Consider the following 9934-nt stretch of genomic DNA (forward strand, 5'->3'; position numbering starts at 1 on the left):
TGCCAAGAGAACACACTGGTCATAGCAAACACCCTCTTCCAACAACAGAAGAGAAGACTCTACATATGGACATCACCAGATGGTCAATGCAGAAATCAGATTGATTATAGTCTTTGCAGCCAAAGATGGAGAATCTCTATACAGTCAGCAAAAACCAGACCTGGAGCTGACTGTTGCTCAGATCATGAACTCCTTATTGCCAAATTCAGACTTAAATTGAAGAAAGTAAGGAAAACCTAGACCATTCAGTTAGGGGTTTTAGTCTCTATTATATCCCAATTTCAGAGAAGGCAAGGGCACCCCACTCCAGTACTCTTGCCTGGAAAATCCCATGGATGGAGGAGCCTGGAAGGCTGCAGTCCATGGGGTTGCTGAGGGTCGGACATGACTGAGCGACTTCACTTTCACTTTTCACATTCATGCATTGGAGAAGAAAATGGCAACCCACTCCAGTGTTCTTGCCTGGAGAATCCCAGGGACGGGGGAGCCTGGTGGGCTGCCGTCTATGGGGTCGCACAGAGTCAGACACAACTGAAGTGACTTAGCAGCATATCCCAATTTAACTAACTAGTCTTGTCCTTCCAGAAGCTGGATAAAAACTTATAAAATGTTTATAGACTACTGAAACCTTGACTAAGTCATACATTTATTACAGCTACAGGGTTAAATATGTCATATTTGCTAGAGATGATTATTAAAACTTCATATTTAAGATATGTGGACACTGGTTTTGACAAAGGTATTCTTCTCCATTTTAGTGTGAAACGAGTATAAAAAACTGCAGTCATGTGAGATAGTCCACCATATTCATTTACAGTTTTGCCTCACTGCTATGTTAGTATTTCCATTCTCCATGATTACACATTTCAGAGAGATCAATACATTCCACAGGACCACCTACACATCCAACAGAACCTCAAACGGGTCCATGACATCAATGACATCATGCTGATTGGACATTACGAGAAAGAAACATGACAGACCTTTAAACACATATTCTCCAGATGGTGAGACATGTAATCTATGAAGATTCACAGATCATGGAAAAGTTCATGGACCTAAACCTTTTCAATTTAGGACTGCTGGTCTGCCCTATTTCCTAGGTGACACAGAATTCAATGTTATGCAGGGCCAGGTTTAAGATGAAGCTTCATAGTAGACTGAAACAGTGCAAGCAACCCTGATCCTCGGCCATGTGTTTTGGCAGATCCTATGGCATTGGAGGTTTCAGTGGTTGGAAAAGATACAATATGGAGCTTAGAGTTAGTCCTAGAGGTTGAGTCTAAATGCAAGGCCTCTGGGATACTGGAACAAGATCATTCATCACAGAAGAGTATTACACAGTTTGTAAAGTAGCTCTTGTCAGATATTGAGCTCTTCTGGAATATACAAAACTCTTGACCATGGGAGATCAAATAGTGTTGTTTCTGAAATTACCTGTTTTGGGGTGGATTCTGTTAATCTGCCAAATTGTATAGTAAGATGAACCTGAAAGTAGTCCACTATATCACTAAAATGGCACATTAATCCCAAGGAGGACCAAAGTGAACAAATTAGCTTCATGAATATATAGCCCAGACAACTCTGTCACCCACCATAAGTGCAGCAATATCCCTCCCTCAGCTTAGAGCTATAGATGTTGGGATAAGAGGGTAGGGTATACAACCAGCTGAAGGAGGAAGGAATTATCTGACTTTTGATTATGTTTTGTTCACACTACACCCTCATACAAGCTGAAAAATGACCAATGATTTCACTGTAGGTACATTCAGACATTTTCTTAAAAGAGAATGGAGAGGGAACATCTGAATGAGAAGAGTTATAAGAAGTCCATTTGATCATTTACATTGTTTGAAAAGAAAGTGGCCCAAAGTGAGAATATATAAATTCTTAGGTATTGACTAGTATCCTGGGTTTTTGGTTGGGAGTTTGTAAAAAAAACTATTGAAGATCAGAGAAAAGCCAATCATGGTAGAAAAATCACAGGGATGGATTGATGACAACTACAATGAAATGTTATGATTATTTTATCACACATTAATACCCACCAAGAAGCATTCACCAATGAAGAAGCATTGAATATGCCATATACACATGATTTAATCAGTTAACAGCAGTCACTTAATCATTGCCTATTCTGGAATGGGACTGATGGGTACACACAAAAAAAGTGACCATAATGACCATGATGGAAGCTATGCATAAGTCTAGAAGGATAGATTCTTACTTTCCAAGGCCAATTTTGATACTGCTGCCTATGAATGTCTAACTTCATAGCAGAGTTGGTGATGGAATGGGCTTTGGATATACTCCTTGTATCACATAACTCACCATCCAGATACAGCCTGCTTCACAGAATGCTGGAATTTTTTGTAAAGGCACACCTGGAGCTCCCTCTCAGAGGCAGTTCTTCCAGGTGAAGTATATGCATTAAATTAGAGACTTCCATATGGGTTTGTGACCCTAAATGAAAGAATATGTGACTCTGAGAATCAACGGGTAAAACATTAGTGGAGTTCTTACTATCATACCAAATGGTCCACTGGGATCTGGGTGTATCTGTCCATTAAAATCAGCGCTCTGTGGATTTGTTAGTCCTACTCCATAAATCAGGTACTGACTTGTGTCAGGTCAGCTAACGTGAAAAGCTAGTGGAGCTGATGGAATTCCAGCTGAGCCTTTTCAGTTCTAAAAGATGAGGCTATTAAAGTGCTGCACTCAATATGCCAGAAAATTTGGAAAACTCAGCAGTGGTCACAGGGCTGGAAAAGTTCAGTTTCCATTCCAATCCCAAAGAAAGGTCATGCCAAAGAAGGCACAAACTACTGCACAATTCTATTCATTTCATATGCTTGCAAGGTGGCTTTAGAAGTACATGAACTGAGAACTTTCAGATGTACAAGCTGGGTTCAGAAAAGGCAGAAGAACCAGAGATCAAATTGCCAACATCCGTTGGATCACAGAAAAAGCAAGGGAATTCCAGAACTCCTTCTGCTATATTGACTACACTAAAGACTCTGACTGTGTGGATCACAACAAATTGTGGAAAATTCTTAAAGAGATGGGAATACTATGTGCCTCCTGTGAAATCTGTATGCAGGTCAAGAAGTAACAGTTAGAACGGGACATGGAGCAATGAACTGGTTCCAAATTGGGAAAGGAGTATATCAAGGCTGTATATTGTCACCCTGCTCATTTAACTTATATGCAGAGTACTGGGCTGGATGAAGCTTAAGCTGGAATCAGGATTACCAGGAGAAATATCAATAACCTCAGATATGCAGATGACTCCACCCTAATGGCATAAAGTGAAGAGGAACTAAAAAGCCTCTTGATGAAGGTGAAATAGGACTGTGAAAAAGCTGGCTTAAAAATCAGCATTCAAAAAACTAAGATCATGGCAGCCAGTCACATCACTTCATGGCACATAGATGGGGAAACAATGGAAACAGTGACAGACTTTCTTTTCTTGGGCTCCAAAAGTCATTCTGGACAGTGGCTGAAGCCATGAAATTAAGATGCTTGCTCCTTGGAAGAAAAGCTATAACAAACCTAGACAGCATATTTAAAAGCAGAGACATCACTTTGCCGACAAAGGTCCTTACAGTCAAAGCTACTGTTTTTCCAGTAATCATGTATGGATATGAGAGTTGGATCATAAAGAAGGCTAAGTGCTGAAGAATTGATGTTTTTGAAATGTGATACTGGACAAGATCCTGAGGTTCCCTTGGATAGCAAGGAGATCAAACCAGTCAATCTAAAGGTAATCAATTTTAAACATTCATTGGAAAGACTGATGCTGAAGCTAAAGCTCCAATACTTTGGCCACCTTGTGTGAAGAATCAACTCATTGGAAAAGACCCTGATTCTGGGAAAGATTGAGGACAGTAGGAGAAAGGGGCAACAAAGGATGAGATGGTTGGATGGCATCATTGAATTAATGAAGATGAGTTTGAGTAAACTCTGGGAGTTAGTGAAGGATATGGCATGAAATTAAGCATGGACTGGCATAGGGTCAGTCGTCCATAAGGTTGAAGAGTTGGATACGACTGAGTGACTGAAGAACAGCAGCAATATGCAAAAGAATCAAGCTGGATTTTTCTTTCACACTATGCACAAAAACAAATCCAAAACAGATTAGACTTAAATGTAACATCTGAAACCATAAAAGTTCTAGGAAAAAAACATAGGCATTATGCTGGTTCATATTAGTCTTAGTTGTTTTTTTTTTTTTTTGCTAAGTCTTCTCAGGAAAGGGAAACAAAGACAAAAGTATACAGATGGAACTACTTCAAACTAAAATAAAGAAAATCATCAACAAAATGAAAAGGCAACCTACTAAATGGGAGAAGATGTCTGCAAACAATATGTACAATAAAGGGTTAATATCCAAACTATCCAAAGAAGTCATAGTCAGTCAGTTCAGTCAGTTCAGTCCCTCAGTCGTGTCTGACTCATTGTGACCCCATGAATTGTAGCACGCCAGGCCTCCCTGTCCATCACCAACTCCCAGAGTTCACTCAAACTCATGTCCATCGAGTTGGTGATGCCATCCAGCCATTTCATCCTTTGTCGTCCATTTTTTCTCCTGCCTCCAATCCCTCTCAGCATCACAGTCTTTTCCAATGAGTCAACTCTTTGCATGAGGTGCCCAAAGTACTGGAGTTTCAGCTTTAGCATCAGTCCTTCCAAAAAAATCCCAGGGCTGATCTCCTTTAGAATGGACTGGTTGGATCTCCTTGCAGTCTAAGGGACTCTCAAAGTCTTCTCCAACACCACAGTTCAAAACCATCAATTCTTTGGTGCTCAGCTTTCTTCACAGTCCAACTCTCACATCCATACATGACTGCTGGAAAAACCATAGCCTTGACTAGACGGACCTTTGTTGCCAAGTAATGTCTCTGCTTTTGAATATGCTATCTAGCTTGGTCATAACTTTCCTTCCAAGGAGTAAGTGTCTTTTAATTTCATGGCTGAAATCACCATCTTCAGTGATTTTAGAGACCAGAAAAATAAAGTCTGACACTGTTTCCACTGTTTCTGCAACTATTTTCCATGAAATGATGGGACCGGATGCCATGATCTTCGTTTTCTGAATGTTGAGCTTTAAGCCAACTTTTTCACTCTCCACTTTCACTTTCATCAAGAGGCTTTTGAGTTCCTCTTCACTTTCTGCCATAAGGGTGGTGTCATCTGCATATCTGAGGTTATTGACGTTTCTCCCGGCAATCTTGATTCCAGCTTGTGCTTCTTCCAGTCCAGCGTTTCTCATGATGTACTCTGCATAGAAGTTAAATAAGCAGGTCATAACCCAATGTCAAAAACCCAAACATTCCAATTAAATGGACAGATGGTGTGAATAGACATCTTTTCAAAGAAGACCTACAAATGGCCAATGGACACATGAAAAATTGCTGAAAATCACTTATTGTCAGGGAAATGAAAATCAAAACCTTAATGAGATATCAACTCACACTTGTCAGAACAGCTATTATCATAAGTTTTGGTTCAGATCAGTTCAGTCACTCAGTCGTGTCTGACTCTTTGCGACCCCATGAATCGCAGCACGCCAGGTCTCCCTGTCCATCACCAACTCCCGGAGTTCACCCAGACTCACGTCCATCGAGTCAGTGATGCCATCCAGCCATCTTATCCTCTGTCGTCCCCTTCTCCTCCTGCCCCCAATCCCTCCCAGCATCACAGTCTTTTCCAATGAGTCAACTCTTCACATGAGGTGGCCAAAGTACTGGAGTTTCAGCTTCAGCATCATTCCTTCCAAAGAAATCCCAGGGCTGATCTCCTTCAGAATGGACTGGTTGGATCTCCTTGCAGTCCAAGGGACTCTCAAGAGTCTTCTCCAACACCACAGTTCAAAAGCATCAATTCTTCGGCGCTCAGCCTTCTTCACAGTCTTACCCTCACATCCATACAGGGAACACTTGTGCACTATTGATGAAGGTGTAAATTGGTGAGATCACTATGGAAAATAGTATGAAGATTCCTCCAAAAGTTAAAAATAGAACTATAATATAATCCAGCAATATAATCCAAAACTCCTGGATATTTATGCAAAGAAAATGAAGCACTAATTCAAAAAGATATATGCACTCCTATGTTCAGGGTAACATGATTTGTATTAGCCAAGATATGGAAGAACCTAAATGTCCATAGATGAATGGACCAAAAATATATGGTAAATAGATATAAAGGAATATTGCCCAGCCATTAAAAAAAACATTTTTAATCAGTATCCCTTTATTGAATAAGCCCATATTTTTTCCTGCTGACACGAAAAACCATTTTTAAACTCTACTTGTTATTGTATATTGGAGTAGAGTTGATTTACAGTGTTGTGTTAGTTTCAGGTGTACAGAAAAGTGATTCACTAATATATGTACCTGCAAAAATGAATAAAATCTAGCCATTTGTTACAAAATGAAATGGACCTCAAGGTTATTACGCTAAGTAAGCTAAGTCAGACAGAGGAAGAAAAAACTGTATGATTTCACTTGAATGTAGAATCTAAAAAACAAAAACAAAAAAATGAACAAACAACGAAACAGAAACATAATTACTGATAAAGAGAATAAACAGGAGGTTGCAAGAGGGAAAAAGAATGGAGAAAGAGCAATCAGTTCAGTCACTCAGTCATGTCCAAATCTTTGTGACCTCATAGACTGCAGCACTCCAGGCCTCCCTGTCCACCACCAACTCCCAGAGTTTACCCAAACTCATGTCCATTGAGTCGGTGATGCCATCCAGTCATCTCATCCTCTGTCGTCCCCTTCTCCTCCTGCCTTCAATCTTTCCCAGCATAAGGGTTTTTTTCCATTGAGTCAGCTCTTTGCATCAGGTGGCCAAAGTACCTTCAACATCAGTCCTTCCAGTGAACACTCAGGATTGGTCACATTTAGGATGGACTGGTTGGATCTCCTTGCAGTCCAAGGGACTCTCAAGAGTCCTCCAATACCACACACAGCTCAAAAGCATCAATTCTTCAGCGTTCAGCTTTCTTTATAGTCCAACTCTCACATCCATACATGACTACAGGAAAAACCATAGCTTTGACTAGACGGACCTTTGTTGGCAAAGTAATGTCTCTGCTTTTGAACATGCTGTCTAGGTTGGTCATAACCTTCCTTCCAAGGAGTAAGCATCTTTTAATTTCATGGCTGCAGTCACCATCTGCAGTGATTCTGGAGCCCCCCAAAATAGAGTCTGCCACTGTTTCCACTGTTTCTGCAACTATTTTCCATGAAGTGATGGGACCGGATGCCATGATCTTAGTTTTCTGAATGTTGAGCTTTAAGCCAAATTTTTCACTTTCTACTTTCACTTTCATCAAGAGGCTCTTTAGTTCTTCTTCACATTCTATCATAAGGGTGATGTCACCTGCATATCTGAGGTTATTGATATTTCTCCCGGCAATCTTGATTCCAGCTTGTGCTTCATCCAGCCCAGTGTTTCTTATGATGTACTCTGCAAAGTTGAACAAGCAGGTTGAAAGTACACAGCCTTGACGTACTCCTTTTCCTATTTGGAACCAGTCTGTTGTTCCATGTCCAGTTCTAACTGCTGCTTCCTGACTTACATACATATTTCTCAGGAGGCAGGTCAGGTAGTCTAGTATTCCCCGTATCTTCCAGAATTTTATACAGTTTATTATGATCCACACTGTCAAAGGCTTTGGCATAGTCAATAAAGCAGTAATAGATGTTTTTCTGGAACTCTCTTGCTTTTTCAATTATCCAGTGGATGTTGGCAATTTGATTTCTGGTTCCTATGCCCTTTATAAAACCAGCTTTAACATCCAGAAGGTCACGGTTCATGTATTGTTTAAGTCTGGCTTGGAGAATTCTGAGCATGACTTTATTAGAATGTTAAATGAGTGCAATTGTGAGGTATTTTGGTTATTCTTTGGCATTGCCTTACTTAGGGATTGGAATGAAAACTGACCTTTTCCAGTCCTGTGGCCACTGATGAGTTTTCCATAGTTGCTGGCATACTGAGTGAAGCTCTTTCACAGCATCATCTTTTAGGATTTAAAATAGCTCAACTTGAATTCCATCACCTCCACTAGCTTTGTTTGTAACGATGCTTCCTAAGGACGACCTGACTTCACATTCCAGGATGTCTGGCTGTAGGTGAGTGATTACACCATCATGATTATCTGGGTCGTGAAGATCTTTTTTGTATAGTTCTGTGTATTCTTGCCACCTCTTCTTAATATCTTCTGCTTCTGTTATGTCCATTCCATATCTGTCCTGTATTGTGTTCATCTTTGCATGAAATGTTCCCTTGGTATCTCTCATTGTCTTGAAGAGATTCTAGTCTTTCCCATTCTATTGTTTTCCTCTATTTCTTTGCACTTATCACTGAGGAAGGCTTTCTTACCTCTCCTCGATGTTCTTTGGAACTCTGCATTCAGATGGGTTTATTTTTCCTTTTCTCCTTTGCTTTTCGCTTCTTTTCTTTTCACTGCTGTTTGTAAGGCCCCCTCAGACAGCCATTTTTCTTTTTTGCATTTCTTTTTCTTGAGAATGGTCTTGATCCCTGTCTCCTGTACAATGTCATGAACCTCCATCCATAGTTCATCAAGCACTCTGTCTATCACATCTAATTCCTTAAATGTTTCTCACTTTCACTGTATAATCATAAGGGAGTTGATTTAGGTCCTACATGAATGGTCTAGAGGTTTTCCCTACTTTCTTCAATTTCACTCTCTGTTTGGCAATAAAGAGTTCATGATCTGAGCTATAGTCAGCTCCTGGTCTTGTTTTTGTTGACTGTATAGAGCTTCTCCATCTTTGGCTGCAAAGAATATAATAGGAAAGGGCCATTAAGAGGTACAAACCTTATGTTATTAATTAAAAAGAGTCACAGGTGTGAAATGTACATTTTGGGAAATATATTCAAAAATTACAAAATATCTTTTATGCTGATAGATGACAGACTTATTATGGTGATCATTTTGAAATATATAGAAATATCAAATTATCATGTTGTATAATAAGAACTAACATGGTCTTGTAGGAATAATATACTTGAAAAAGATAGAAACTTGCAGAAAAAGATCAGATTTGTATTTACCAGAGGTAGGAGTTGAGGGGAAAAGGAGTTGGGTGAAAACAGTCAAAAGGTATAAACTTCCAGTTATATAAATAAGTACTAGAGATGCAACATACAATATAATTAATACTGTTGCATATTATCTATGAAACTTGTTAAGATAGTAAATCCAAATGTTTTTTTTTCTATTTAATTTTATATCTATTATATATGAAATGATGGATGTTAACTAAATGTTATGATAATCACTTCATAATGTATGTAAATCAAATCATCATGCTGCAAACCTAAACTCATGCAGTGCTGTAGGTCAATTATACCTGAACAAAACTAGAAGAAAAAAAAAGGAGGAGGGAGGATGATTACTGCTTTCAGTCCCAAAATCAAGTACCATGATAGGGTTTACAGTCCTTCCCACTCATTTCTCTCTTATGAATTTTCTCTCAGGGAAAGAAGTGCACAGGAATCAAGGAGGAGCTGCTCTCTAAACCCATGTGAAGAAATAGACCCCCGTGGCACAAAATACGGACTGTGGCAGGCATAATAAACAGTACTCAGATCTCCTGCTCCTGCAGTGTAATTGACTGCTGGTCCCAGGTTCTGCTCTCTGAATCCAGCAGTGTATTTGCATTAGACCAGGTTCTCCTAGGCTGTTTCTAGCCAGTGACTAAATGCAACAAGGATACAGATATAGGCTCATTTCTACAAGATATAAGACTCTTCTGATTGGTGGCTTTGACTGAAAATTTCTAATAATCATACTGCACTCTGAGACTCTTTCTATCCAACCACTAGATTTCCTCTCTCCCACAGAGGGGTCAAACTTGCATTGCAGTCTAAAATCTCTGCCCATCTTCACTTTCCC

The 9934-nt window shown here is 39.6% G+C and overlaps 1 long non-coding RNA gene across 1 annotated transcript; it reads left to right on the forward strand.

The window, feature by feature from the left end:
- Positions 1-7389: 7389 nt before the first annotated feature.
- LOC133260228 (uncharacterized) lies at positions 7390-9633 on the forward strand. Its single transcript, XR_009740693.1, has 2 exons — positions 7390-8144; positions 9517-9633. It is a non-coding gene; the product is annotated as an uncharacterized LOC133260228 (long non-coding RNA).
- The last annotated feature ends 301 nt before the right edge of the window (positions 9634-9934 follow it).

The sequence above is a fragment of the Bos javanicus genome, chromosome 14 (genome assembly GCF_032452875.1).
Source record: "Bos javanicus breed banteng chromosome 14, ARS-OSU_banteng_1.0, whole genome shotgun sequence".
Classification (NCBI taxonomy): Eukaryota; Metazoa; Chordata; class Mammalia; order Artiodactyla; family Bovidae; genus Bos; species Bos javanicus.